Below are 12,182 nucleotides of genomic sequence, written 5' to 3' on the forward strand. Positions count from 1 at the left end.
TACTTTATAAGCAAGACCTACAGGGAAAAAAGACCAAAATGTTGTCTTGCAGCACAGCACTTTTACTATTGTCCTATGCACTGTGTACAGGCCCTCCCTAAACCACTCCTGCCTTCCCTTACTCCCACCCCCCAGCTTTATCTGTGATTCCTGAAAAGAGAGTTTCCACTGAACGTTACAGTTTATTACCTACGTTTCTCTTGGCTCGAACACAGTCATTTCACTGCCTGCTGTTAAAACAAAACTACCACCACCACCACAAATTCCAGCATATCCTAATTGATCTTGACTGGTGGACAGTTGAAAGAATCTCATACTGTGTGTTTTCCTTTCCTTCCCGAAGCTTCTTTTTCTCTCTGGCCTTCCTTAGTCCTAATTTCTCCTGCACTCTTACTGCCATCTTAATCTTTCTGGATATCATTTGTTGTTATTTATTAAATAGTTTTGCAGGATTCCTCTCTCAGACAAATCATTATATCCCATTTAGATTGTTAGATCTGAGCCAATCTGAGCCTATAATTTCATGTATTACCTCTAAACTGCCCCCGTTTATGGTAATTTAGAGGAAGTGATAAACTAACCTCCAGTGGAAATAATTCTGCCAAGACTCTTGATTAAAATAGGAGGTACAGAGAGTGCTGGACCACTTCAGGCAGGACATAGGGTGTGCATCACACAGTATATAATCATTTCCTTGCATGTCACCCAAACTTGCCCTTTGGGTGAATCTACTTTATGAACAATGTGACTGCAGTCTTTTTCATCCATAGTCTTACTATTTAGTTTTAGCCTTTCTCATGCCTCCCCTTCCCCTCTTCCTTCTCCTGCTCCTCCTCCTCCTTCCTACAAGATACATTGTAGGCCTAAGAAAAGGCTACAAAAATAAGAGCATCAAATTCTCAGAAAAAGAAAAGATAGGCAAGCAGATGCTTTGATTTAAAGTGTGGTTGGTCGGCCTCTGGTTGTCTGGGAAATTTTGGGACAAGATGAAATCCAGGGCTATTGACCACCAAATGTGATTAAAAATTCTAAAGATGAATAAGTTAGAGAAGACATGTTCAACATTCCAAATGGATTGTATGCTCTACTAAACAGCTCTGGCACTCAAAATTGTCTCTCTGTATTATTAAAAGTATTTATTAAGTGTGCACTAAAAATCTTTCAGGCACACATTCAGAGTTCACCCTGCCACCTTATTTCAAAGCCATCCTTTCAGATCTGTAGATGTCCCCTCCTCCACTCCAGCAATGTCAATAGTTCATCCATCCTCCTATCCTGGAAATCTCACCTTGAATCTCCATTACCACAGGTTGATGCAAGACTTGTCATTTATTTTCTAGGGAGAAGCCCTACCCATGTCATCAACACTGTAGCACTCTACTAGACATTTGCCATTCTTCTGTAGTAGACTTTCTTTTGGGCCACCAACCAGCTTCTAAATCATGATACAGAGACTTGCTATTAGTTATGAATGTTCAACCTTATCTTATGCTTGTCCCAATAGCTCTTATAACTTAAATTAACCTGTTTCTCTTTGTCTACATTTTGCCTCAAAGCTTTCTACTTCTCTTTCCTTCCATATGTCCTACCTCCCTGCTTATTCCATGTCAGTCTGGTTGGTGGCTGCCTGGCTGGCCCCAGGCATCTCCATTTTTTTCTCCCCCATTCTCTCTTGTTCTCTTCTCTTATTCCTAGATTTCTCCTTTTACTTATTCTCTCTGTTCACCAGCCCTGCCTATCCCTCTATGGTCTAGCTATTGGCTGTTCAGATTTTTATTGGATCAATCAGGTGCCTTAGGCAAGTAAGGTGAATAAGCAACACATCTTTACATAATTAAACAAATGCAGCATAAACAAATGAACACATCTTCACATAGTTAAAATAATATTCCACAACATATTTGAATAAATACTTGTTGATTTTTATTTTTATTTATTAATTTTGTTATATTTTTCACTATTATTTCATACATATAAAATAGGATCATGTCCACCCCACTTTCTCCCTCCAACCCCATTTCCTTTACCAACATGTTTTCCTCCCATCTCCCAATTTCATATCTCTCTCTCTCTCTCTCTCTCTCTCTCTCTCTCTCTCTCTCTCTCTCTTCATTTTTTTCTTCTGATGACTCACTAAATTGTTAATGATGCCCATATGTGTGTTTGGATTTGGGGCCATCTCTCTGCTGTGACATGGGAAACATACCAGTGACCATATCCTCACAAAAGAATGGCTCTCTCATTTCCCCAGCAGCTATCCGATTCCAACAGCTCCTCAAGAAAAAGTGGGGCGTGGAGAGCACCTCTTTCATCTATGCCAGAATTTTGGCTGGATTAATACTGTGTTGTGGTCAGTCGCTGTGAGTTTGTGAATACAATAGTCACAGCATCCTCTCGCAGCACTCCTCCCCATCCTGGGATCCTTTCATTTGCTCTACCTCCCTTTTCTCTGTGTTCTCTGAGCCTCGGAAGTGGTGATAGTAGAAGGGTGGATAAAGATATATCATTTGGGGCTGAGCTCAGGTCTGTTATCCTGAGCACTTTGACTAGTATGGGTCCCTGCATTCACCACCACCAACTGCAAAAAGAAGTTTCCATAGCCAAGGTGGAAAGAAGCACAAATCTGTGGATAGACATATTTAGAAGATCATTGAGCAAAATGACAGTAGCAGATTCTGCGCTAGGACACATGACCTCCCATCCATGGGCTTTTGTTTAGGATTACAGTATAGGGCATGGCAGAGGCTCTGATGGAGCAGTAGGCTTCAAATCCAATCAGAAAGAGCTCCATTATTGCATCAGTGGGCATACCCTGCCGGCCAGGTAGGTGTTACAGCACGCAGGGGAGAGAGAGCTAGGTAAGATTATCGATGTTTCTTCTCCCCCAGGAGACTGAATAACACCTGCTGGCACTGTGAAATTTCTTCAGCAGGGAGGAAGTCTGCAGGTCAGTTTGAGTAGATTTCTCTATGTCCTGAAGCCAATGATTGATGTTTTCAGCAATAGGGTTTTACCATGTAGTGATGGTAGGTAACCAAGAGCCATGGCAGTAGCATGTATTATTTTGGGTTCCTTTTTGGTGGAAAGAGATATCAAACCAAAATGGTAGGGACACGATAGAATATTAGAGTAACATGGGCATAAATATTACTTGGCCTCAGAAAAATTCTTCATTCATCACAACATTTTTGAATGCCTCCTCAGGGTCACTGCACAGTGTCCTAATCCACTATTTCTTCTGTATCTATTTTCTCCCACTGATCAACATGATTTATTCATTACTAAAAGTAGTTCTTTAGAGTCTACCCACTCATACTCTATTCCTTTCTTTAGCAGGGTGATTTCACTTCTGTCCAACCTTACCTATTCAAGCCCCGCCCAGGTCTTACGATGTTGATTTCTCTGTGAAGGCTTTCTTCACCTTACCCCTGATTGACAATGAATTCTCTTCCTGAACAATCTTCAGGTCGGCTACCGTACTCATTACTTTATTCTGTGACCCATGTTGTGGTAACCTGTGCACTTGTCTTTTCTTATCCATGAGGGTTTAAGCTTCTTAACCCTCAAGAAAGTTCTTTTGTGCTTATTCTCATCTCTTCCAGCAGTTCTTGGACATTCAATAAGCATTTGCAGTATAAAATTGAAATTCCTTATGGATCTGGGGGACCCTGAACTGTTTGGTGCACACATATCTCCATATCAATCTGTACTACATTTTACAGAATCTCCCTGTCTTCTTTATACTAGAAACTTTTATTTTATAATCAAAATTATGTACACATTGATGGATATAAGGATCTTTGCAAGAGCACTTTCTGGACTTAACCCTGAAATGTTACAAAGTTGTAAGGTAGTTAGGTGTGTCATCAGGAGCACAGGCTCTGATTTTGTTCTTGTTTTGTTTTGAGACAGGGTCTCATGTACCCCATCTTGGCCTCCAATTCATGATCCTCATGCCAACACCTCCCAAGCACTGAGAGTATAATCCTGTGTAATCATGCCCACCTTGAGAGCACATACTCTAGATCTAGACTGAACCTCGTTTCTGCCACTGATCATCTGTGAGCTGAGTTAAACCACATACCCCAGACAGGCTTCCTTTTAGTATCTGTGCTACAGGTAGAGTAGCCATTCCCTTTCTGGAGGTTGATGAGAGAACAAAATAAATGAGTATGTACAAAGTGCTTAGGACAGTACCTCCTTCATGGCTAGTGCTCAATAGATTTTAGCTACTAGCTTACAGTTATTAATACTAGTTCACTTAGTCATGTGTGTCTCTTTTTCCTTTGAAAACCATGAACTTCAGAGTGGGTAATGCTGTCTTTTTGTGACTTTGTATGTAAATGACCACCACTGTGCCCGGTACACAATAAAAACGGAAGAAGAAAAAACGGGAAGAAAAACTCCTCCCTGCCCTCGATGTGCACTTGATTTCCTTGTTTCCTGCCACAGGGCATTCAAACAACTTTCTATGTTGCCCACATCAACTTCCTATTCAACCCTGCTGTTTTTCATTTACTTTATAATTCAATCATAATGAATTTGAAAACCCACTCTAACTTTCAAGAATCTCTAGGGATTTGCTTCATCAGTCTGACATCACAGTCATTTACATTTCTGATTTTTTTTCATTTTCTTGTATGAGATCTAAGCATGGTTCCAGTAAAAGACTTTTAAGATTGCATTACGCATACTGTGTGCTATTTATTTCTGGCTACATGTTCAAATTAACAAGCAAGGAATTGCTTATGCTCTGGTCAGCTATTACAAACCAGAAAGCTATATCTATTGCAATTGAAAAAAAAATTGGATCCTGGCTATTCTTTTGTGACATCTAAGCTAACAGTCTAAGTGGAAAATATTTACATGGAAGCATGGCCAACTTGAGTTCATGGAGAAGTTGATCACTTTCCCAAGCTGGTAAATTCTTCTGTAGTCCCCATGATAAATAATTATCTGTCCTCTGGCAGGATTGTTTGGGAAGAGCGAATACATCACTTCCAAAGGCATCTTCCTTTGCTGGTTTATTTTGCTTGGTGGGCAATTACTTCTTATATTGTCCTGAAGAATAATCTAGGCTTGAGTGACTTACCATCTTCTGAAGTAGCACCTCAAATACTTGAAAATGGGTATTTTAGTTTCGGATATGAGTCAATATATCATATTGGTGACCTGAATTCTGGAAAGCATATAACCTCATATTATTTTACAGGTAAAAAATAAAAACAATTAAATTTAAAAAGCTGCCAATTGTCACACATTTGTCCAGTGAATTACTCTGTGTACTCAACAACCAGCTTGGGAAATTTGCATTTTTTTTAGGAGGCCATGAATTTGAAAGGGAGAAAGGAGGAGTATACGGGACTGTTTCAAGGGAAGAAAGGGAAGAGGAAAAAGACATTAAATGTTGGTCTTAAAAGGAAATAATAATGATCTTTAAATGAATTTGCATTTTGAGAGGACAGTGAGAGGGCTCGGTAAATTTTGCTGCCCAGCCTGATGACCTACATTTGACCCTGGGGACACACATAGTGGGAGATAACCAACTCTCACAACTTGTCTCCTAAAGTTCACAAGTGCAGCATGACCCATGCCTTCCGGCTCCCCACCAAAAGAAATAAATGTAAAAATTTCCACTTTATTTCTTATAACATATAGAATTTTATAACGTATTATACAAATAAATCATGAAAAGACTTAAACTTTGCTGCTGGATATTTGATCACACTGTATGAAAACGTGTTGCTGTTTTATTCTGATTGGTTTAATAAAGAGCTGAATGGCCAATAGCTGGGCAGATGGATGGATGGGACTTCTGGGGAGAGAGAGAGAAACTCTGGCAAGAATCTGAGGCACTTGAATTCACCAGTGAGACATCAGGCCAGTAGGGACATATGGTATGGAGGAGAGGTAACAAGCCACGTGACAGAACATAGATTAAAATAAACAGGTTAATTCAAGTTATAAGAGCTAGTCGGGAATAAGCCTAAGCTAAGGCCAAGCTTTCAAACTTAAGACTCTGTGTCAATTTTTGGGAGCTGGTGGTTCAAAGAAAGCTTGAATACATTACTTTATTATGCAAACAGTGTTGAAGATCCTAGTGAACCCTGGCCAGCCCATATTTTCCTCATTCCTCAGAAGCTACCACTAAAACACACACACACACACACACACACACACACACACACACACACACACACACACACAACACATACATACACAACTTAGCATTCAAACAAATGCTATCAGTTAGTGTTCTAGCAAGGAGCAGATCTACCTTGAGAAACATGGAAAATCAGGTTTATTAAGGGCATTAGATGTTCTGTGTTTGTGGGAGCTGAGCAAGAGGTAGAAGACTCCTGTTCCTGCCTTCTGCCTATGGTTGTAGCCTGAAGTCACTGTAGCTTAGCCAGGTTGGCAATTAGAAAACAATGTAGGGACAAATGAACACATACACCAGCCAGTCATTTACTGCCTCCAACCTTGATGGTGAGGATGCCATGGAAGAAGAGAGTCCCCTTTGTCATGGAGTGGTAACTGTCTTAGTTATTTTTCTATTGCTGATTAGACACTATGACCATGGCAACTTATAAAAGAAAACATTTAATTGTGCTTGTGGTTTCAAAGGGTTAGAGTCCATGATGGTGGAGCAAAGGTATGGTGGCAGGGATGTATAAGAGCTTACTTTTTGATCTGCAGGCAAGAGGCAGAGAGAGAGAGACTACATCAGGAATGGCTTTGGAAATTCAAAGCCTGACCCCAGTGGCACACCTCCTCCATCCAATAAAGCCACATGCCCTAATCCTTTGTAAACTGTTCTGCCAACTGAGTACTAAGTATTCAGGCATATGAACCATTCTCATTCAAGCCACCAGAGTGCCTAACCCTACTACTGGACTTGAGAGAAGCTGCAGCCTGGCAGGAGGTGTGAGCATACCCATTGCTCTGTGACAACAGGGCCAGCATCACTCATGCGCCATGCATAGGAGCCATCCAGGCTCCTGTTCCAATTCTAACCTCTGGAGAGAAAAGGGTGCTTCTTTTGTCCCTTTCAAGTAAATAGAGCACCATTTGTCACCAGTTTTAATTTACTCACTCTGTATTTGTCTATAAGTCATATGTGAAATTATTTCCTGTGTTTTCAAGATTTGCATTAAGGGTATCATAGATGTGTTCTTCTCTAAGTTTTGACCTTTAATATATGTTGGTAAGATTTAACTAGGTTGATAATTGTTCTAATGAATTTATGTTTTATTTTATTCTGAATAATGTTGCATTGAAGAATGGAGCACCATCTGTCTATAGTCTGTTACCAATGTTGAGACTGTTCACAAATCTCCAGTATTCAGTTGAGGCTGCAATGGTTTCAACATGCCTTTCTGAGTATACATGTGAGAGTCTGTCCAGTGGGAGAGTTTCTCCAAGATATACACACTGGAGAGCACGTTACTAGATAATAACGCTGCACATCCCAGTTTTACTTAAAAATCAGCACAGTTTATGTTTTCACCAGCCATGTTGGCCACTGGTGATATCCATGAAGTGAGGGGTAAATCCGCCCATAGGTGAAATTTGGGAGTGTGTAGAGATAGTTTCAGTTGTCATAGATATCGGAGGAGTTCTATAAGCATCTAGTGGCAAGAGACAAGGTCTGTGTGGTCAAACAACCACAGTGCAAAGGAGTGAACCCCCAATGAAAAGGGATTTCATATCCTAAAAGCCAGTGGTGTTGGTCTAGAAGCCCTACTGTACCACCCCCTAGGTGGTTGACACTGTCCTTCTTTAATCTGGCCAAGTTGATGGATGTGAATTTCTATCTCATTGTTGCTTTAACTGTTAACCTCACTGACGTTTAGAAGGTTTTTCACATATTCATTGCCAGTTCAGATTCGGGGTTCTTAATTATGAGACTTTTACTCATGCCTTCTCACTGTTTTTCCGTTAATCTTTTTGTGTTTGATAGAAATAGGGAGAGAGAGAGGAAGGGAGGGAGAGAGGGAGGGAAGGAGGGAGGGAGGGAGGGAGGGAGGGAGGAAGACAGAGAGAGTTTTATGTATGTTGAGTACTCAGTAGTACATATATTAAATATATATTTTTTTAGTCTTCAGCTTATATTTTGACTTTTTTGTTTTCTGTATTTTTAAATATTTTTTTGTGGCAAATTTACTGGGTCTTTGTAGGTTTTTTTTTAAAGTTTTATACTCATAATTCATTAAACTGGTTTCTTACTTTCCTTCAGAAATTCTTAAATTATGTCTTCCATATTTTAGTTTTAATCCTCTTTATTTTTATGTATGCCATAAGTCATTCTTTTTATATATAGCTAATAAAATATCAGCAATTTTTTGGGGCATTTTCTTTTTACTTGAAAACTTTATTCCATTTGTTTTCCTGTCAACCTTATTTCTTGTCATTTTTTAAAAAAAGTTCCCTAAGGTCTGTTTCCATTTTTCCACGAGTTTTTTTTTCTCTGCTAACTTTAGTTTTTGCATTGATTGGTAGATTGTTCTCACTCCTTCTCCTTTCCGTATTATATGGCCGTCATGAAGGGGTAACACTGCCAGAACTTAGACCTACATTTTCACTCGGTTTTGGCTCCTTGCCTCAACTTTGTCCATCTGAAGGACCACAGACACCTTACAAGCAGCATTTGTACAACTTAATTTACTGTATTTCCTCTCTGCTCTTATTCCTAGATTCCTCCATTTCTTATCTTCTCTCTTTGGTGGTCTAGGCATCCAGCATTGGGCCCCCACCGGAGCTAAAGATCGCCCTCACCTCAAATTCCCAGGGCACATGCCAGTACATGACTGACTCTAAAGAAATTCACTGCTGACCTTAGAACTGTATGTGTTTCTTCCCTCCTAGACTATTGAGGTTGGTCTTGGCCATTTACATTTTGACCAAAAGCACCAGGGTGACCATCCTAGGTAATTTTCCACTTAAGAAAGAGGAAACTTCCCACCACTCCTAGTCCACATGAGTCAACAGAAGGAAGCAGATGCAGATCATTGGTCAGGGCCCTATTCATTCTCATGACTAAAATATACATGGCTGTCTTAGTTCAGTTTAAACTCTCTACACAGGGTATTCATGACCGGCTGATTAGCAAGGATGATCTACAATTGTCTTCTTGTATCCTATTGACTCCAACCAATAGTGTTCTGTAGTGTTAGGCTGGAGGTTTCAGGACAAAAAGATCTCCCCTCTCTCTTCTAGCCAGAAGCTGGAGATTGCAGAAATCCACCAACCAACTGGACGAAGAGATTCCCGCCAGAAGCCAGGTCTTACAAAAGCCCGCACAAAACACTGGACAAAATGGACTCAGTTCTGGATTCCAAAGTGACCACCGGGCCCAGGACACACCTACCGGACCCCTAATCCAGGCAATGCTCCAATACTTTATGAAGCACGTCACTGCCTCACACCCCTCTCCTACAAGAAGTCCCTAGCCCAGTCCATCTGAGTGATTTCATGTACCTCCTACTGTGAGACTACGAACTCGCTCAAGAGCAACTAATCCCTATAGAAACCTGCCTTTTCCGTTTTAATTCAGCTCAGTTGGATTTATTGCAGCGGTGGTGGAGAAGCCATTTGTGTAGGACTGATGGCTTGGACTAGACATGGTGCCAACTTACGTTTCTTTAATCACTCATAAATGGTGAGTAGGTATAGACAAATGAGAGTAGGGAGAGCAAACATTGTCCTTGGGAAATGAGGTGGCATGCTTAATTAGGTGAGAAATATACAATAAGTGTTTAATAAATAATAGTAAATAGTAATGTGTTTATTGCACCAGAGCTCTTACTGCTTTTAATTATGGGTTTCATAGTTAAATTGTTTTCTAAAATAAACTCTGAGCTGTGGTAGTACACAACTTTACTCTCAGCCTTCAGGAGGCAGAGGAAGATGGATCTCTGTGAGTTTGAAGTCAGCCTGGTCTACACAGTGAGCTCCAGGCTAGCCAAAGATTAACAAAATAAACTCTGGTGATTCAGCCTGATCCCATAGATCTAGTTTCACTCCTATTGTTAGGTAAAATACCCTGGCAATAGCAATTGAGGGGGAAAATTTCTGCTTGAGGAGGACTATATTTCTGCTTATAATTCAAGGAAGTCAAGACAGAAACATCATAGCCACAGTAAAGAGCAGAGAGAAATGAAAAGATGAATGCTCACTTGCTTGCTTGTGCATCGTTTACTTTCTCTGCTTTTATACATACAGTTCAGGACGTCCTGGCTAGGGAATGGTACCACCCACAATGGGCTGGGTCTTCCCATATCAATCGACATAATTATATCAGCCCCCCATAAATGTGCACATATGTAGACACCCAATGTAGATACCCTTGGTTGAGAGTATCTCTCCAGGTGATACTAGTTATATCAAGTGGACAAAGTTAATATCACTCATGCATAGCCCAGTTTAGAGCGTGGCCTACAGAAAGTATTCTGTACTTGGAGACTAAATAAATTACCAGAATCAATGCTTATTGAAAATGACTCGGTAAAATTCTCTCTTTGGAGGTTTTAGGAGAAGGAGAGGAAATCACAAGAATATTAGGCAAATCAAAAAGACCACTACTACTGGGAGAAAAGCATTCAAATATCAGCCATTGTGTGAACTCTTGAGATTGTAACATGTTTGTCATTTACTATGGAAATGGTGTTGGTAGAGCTGGCTAGCAATTTGGAAAAAATAGACTATCTAATGCCATATAGTAAAATAAGATCCAGATGGATTAATCATTTCTGTGGAAAAAGTAAAACCACCAAATTTTGGAGGAAAATAGGGGTGAGTGAATACTTGACCTTGAACAACAATTTCTAAGAATGCCACCAAAGAAGGCATTGTTCTGTTAAGTTAGTCTGAAAATATAAATAGCCATTTTAATTATATTTTTTATTTTTTGAGATTTTTTAATATAATTATATTATTTTGCCCTTTTCTCCCTCCCACCAAGGAAGAGTCTTTCAAATTCATGGCCTCTTTTTATACAGAGACATTTTTAAGAAAGGAGAAAAACAAATTGCCAATAAAAGTGTTGGGAAAAGGTTACCATTAGTGATTCCAAAATTTCCAATTAAAATAAAGAAATATTGGGAAATATGAGCAGGAGCATCAGGAATGCAAGGCCAGCCTTGGCTACATAGTGAATTTGAGGCCAGCCTGAGTCACATGAAACCTTTAGAAAAACAAAGGTAAAACAAACTTTTAGGGTCCCACTCACCAACTAAATCCAAGCAAGCCAAAACCTCACAACAAATAGAATTGTAGGCTTGTAATTGTTTGTTTCTTAGGTTGGAAAATTCTCCAGAAATATCACTAATGTCCCTGTTGCAAAATATATACAGTCAGTCATTAGGCAAGTAAGTTCCAGAGAGGTCTTGTCATTGATAGTTGTGATGGCTATTCTTGGTTGTCAGCTTGGCTGTATCTGAAATGAACTACAATCCTGAAATGAAGGGCACACCTGTGAGAGATTTCCTGCTTGGTTTGTCATGGGTGAACCCACTTCTACTTCAGACCTTTGAGGTAGGAAGACACACCGGATCCTGATCTTGAGGCAGATGACCCACCTTTAATCTGGGCCACACCTTCTGCAGGAAGTCTATATAAGAACATGGAAGAAGGAGCTTTTGCTCCTTGCCTGCTTGTTTTTGCTTTGCTAGCACTTTCCTTCACTGGCATTGGAGCCTACTTCTTTGGAATTGCAGCATATACAGAAGAACAGCTGAGACACCCAGCCTTGTGGGACTGAGCAATTGCTCGATTTTTGTATTTTCTGTTCACAGCTAGTCATTGTTGGATTAGTTAGCCTTCAGCCTGTAAGTCGTTCCAATAAATTCCATATATATATACACATACATATACATATATATACATATATTCATTCCATAAGTCCTGTGATTCTAGAGAACCCAAACTAATACAATAGTTAATAATAATAAATTGTATCAATAATGTGTTATATATTTGAATTTTGCTAAGACAGTAGATTTTGAGTATTCCTCCCCCAAAGTAAAAAATAATGCAACTATATGAAGACAAAGACATGTGATTATCTCTGTCATTTGGTTATATTTATCAGCATGTGGTTAATTAGCACATGGTCTTTTTGCAGTGTAAGGAGGAAAGAGGCATCTCTGTGCACTGTGGCTTCACTAAAACACGATGCCATC

General features: G+C 39.8%; 1 long non-coding RNA gene across 1 annotated transcript in view; it reads left to right on the forward strand.

The window, feature by feature from the left end:
• Positions 1–11,631, forward strand: part of LOC143269717 (uncharacterized) — a 32,864-nt gene extending 21,233 nt beyond the window's left edge. The window contains exon 5 of the long non-coding RNA XR_013046323.1: positions 9,220–11,631. This is a non-coding gene — a long non-coding RNA (uncharacterized LOC143269717). The remainder of the gene's footprint in view (positions 1–9,219) is intronic.
• Positions 11,632–12,182: the final 551 nt, after the last annotated feature.

This window comes from Peromyscus maniculatus, chromosome 20 (assembly GCF_049852395.1).
Source record: "Peromyscus maniculatus bairdii isolate BWxNUB_F1_BW_parent chromosome 20, HU_Pman_BW_mat_3.1, whole genome shotgun sequence".
Classification (NCBI taxonomy): Eukaryota; Metazoa; Chordata; class Mammalia; order Rodentia; family Cricetidae; genus Peromyscus; species Peromyscus maniculatus.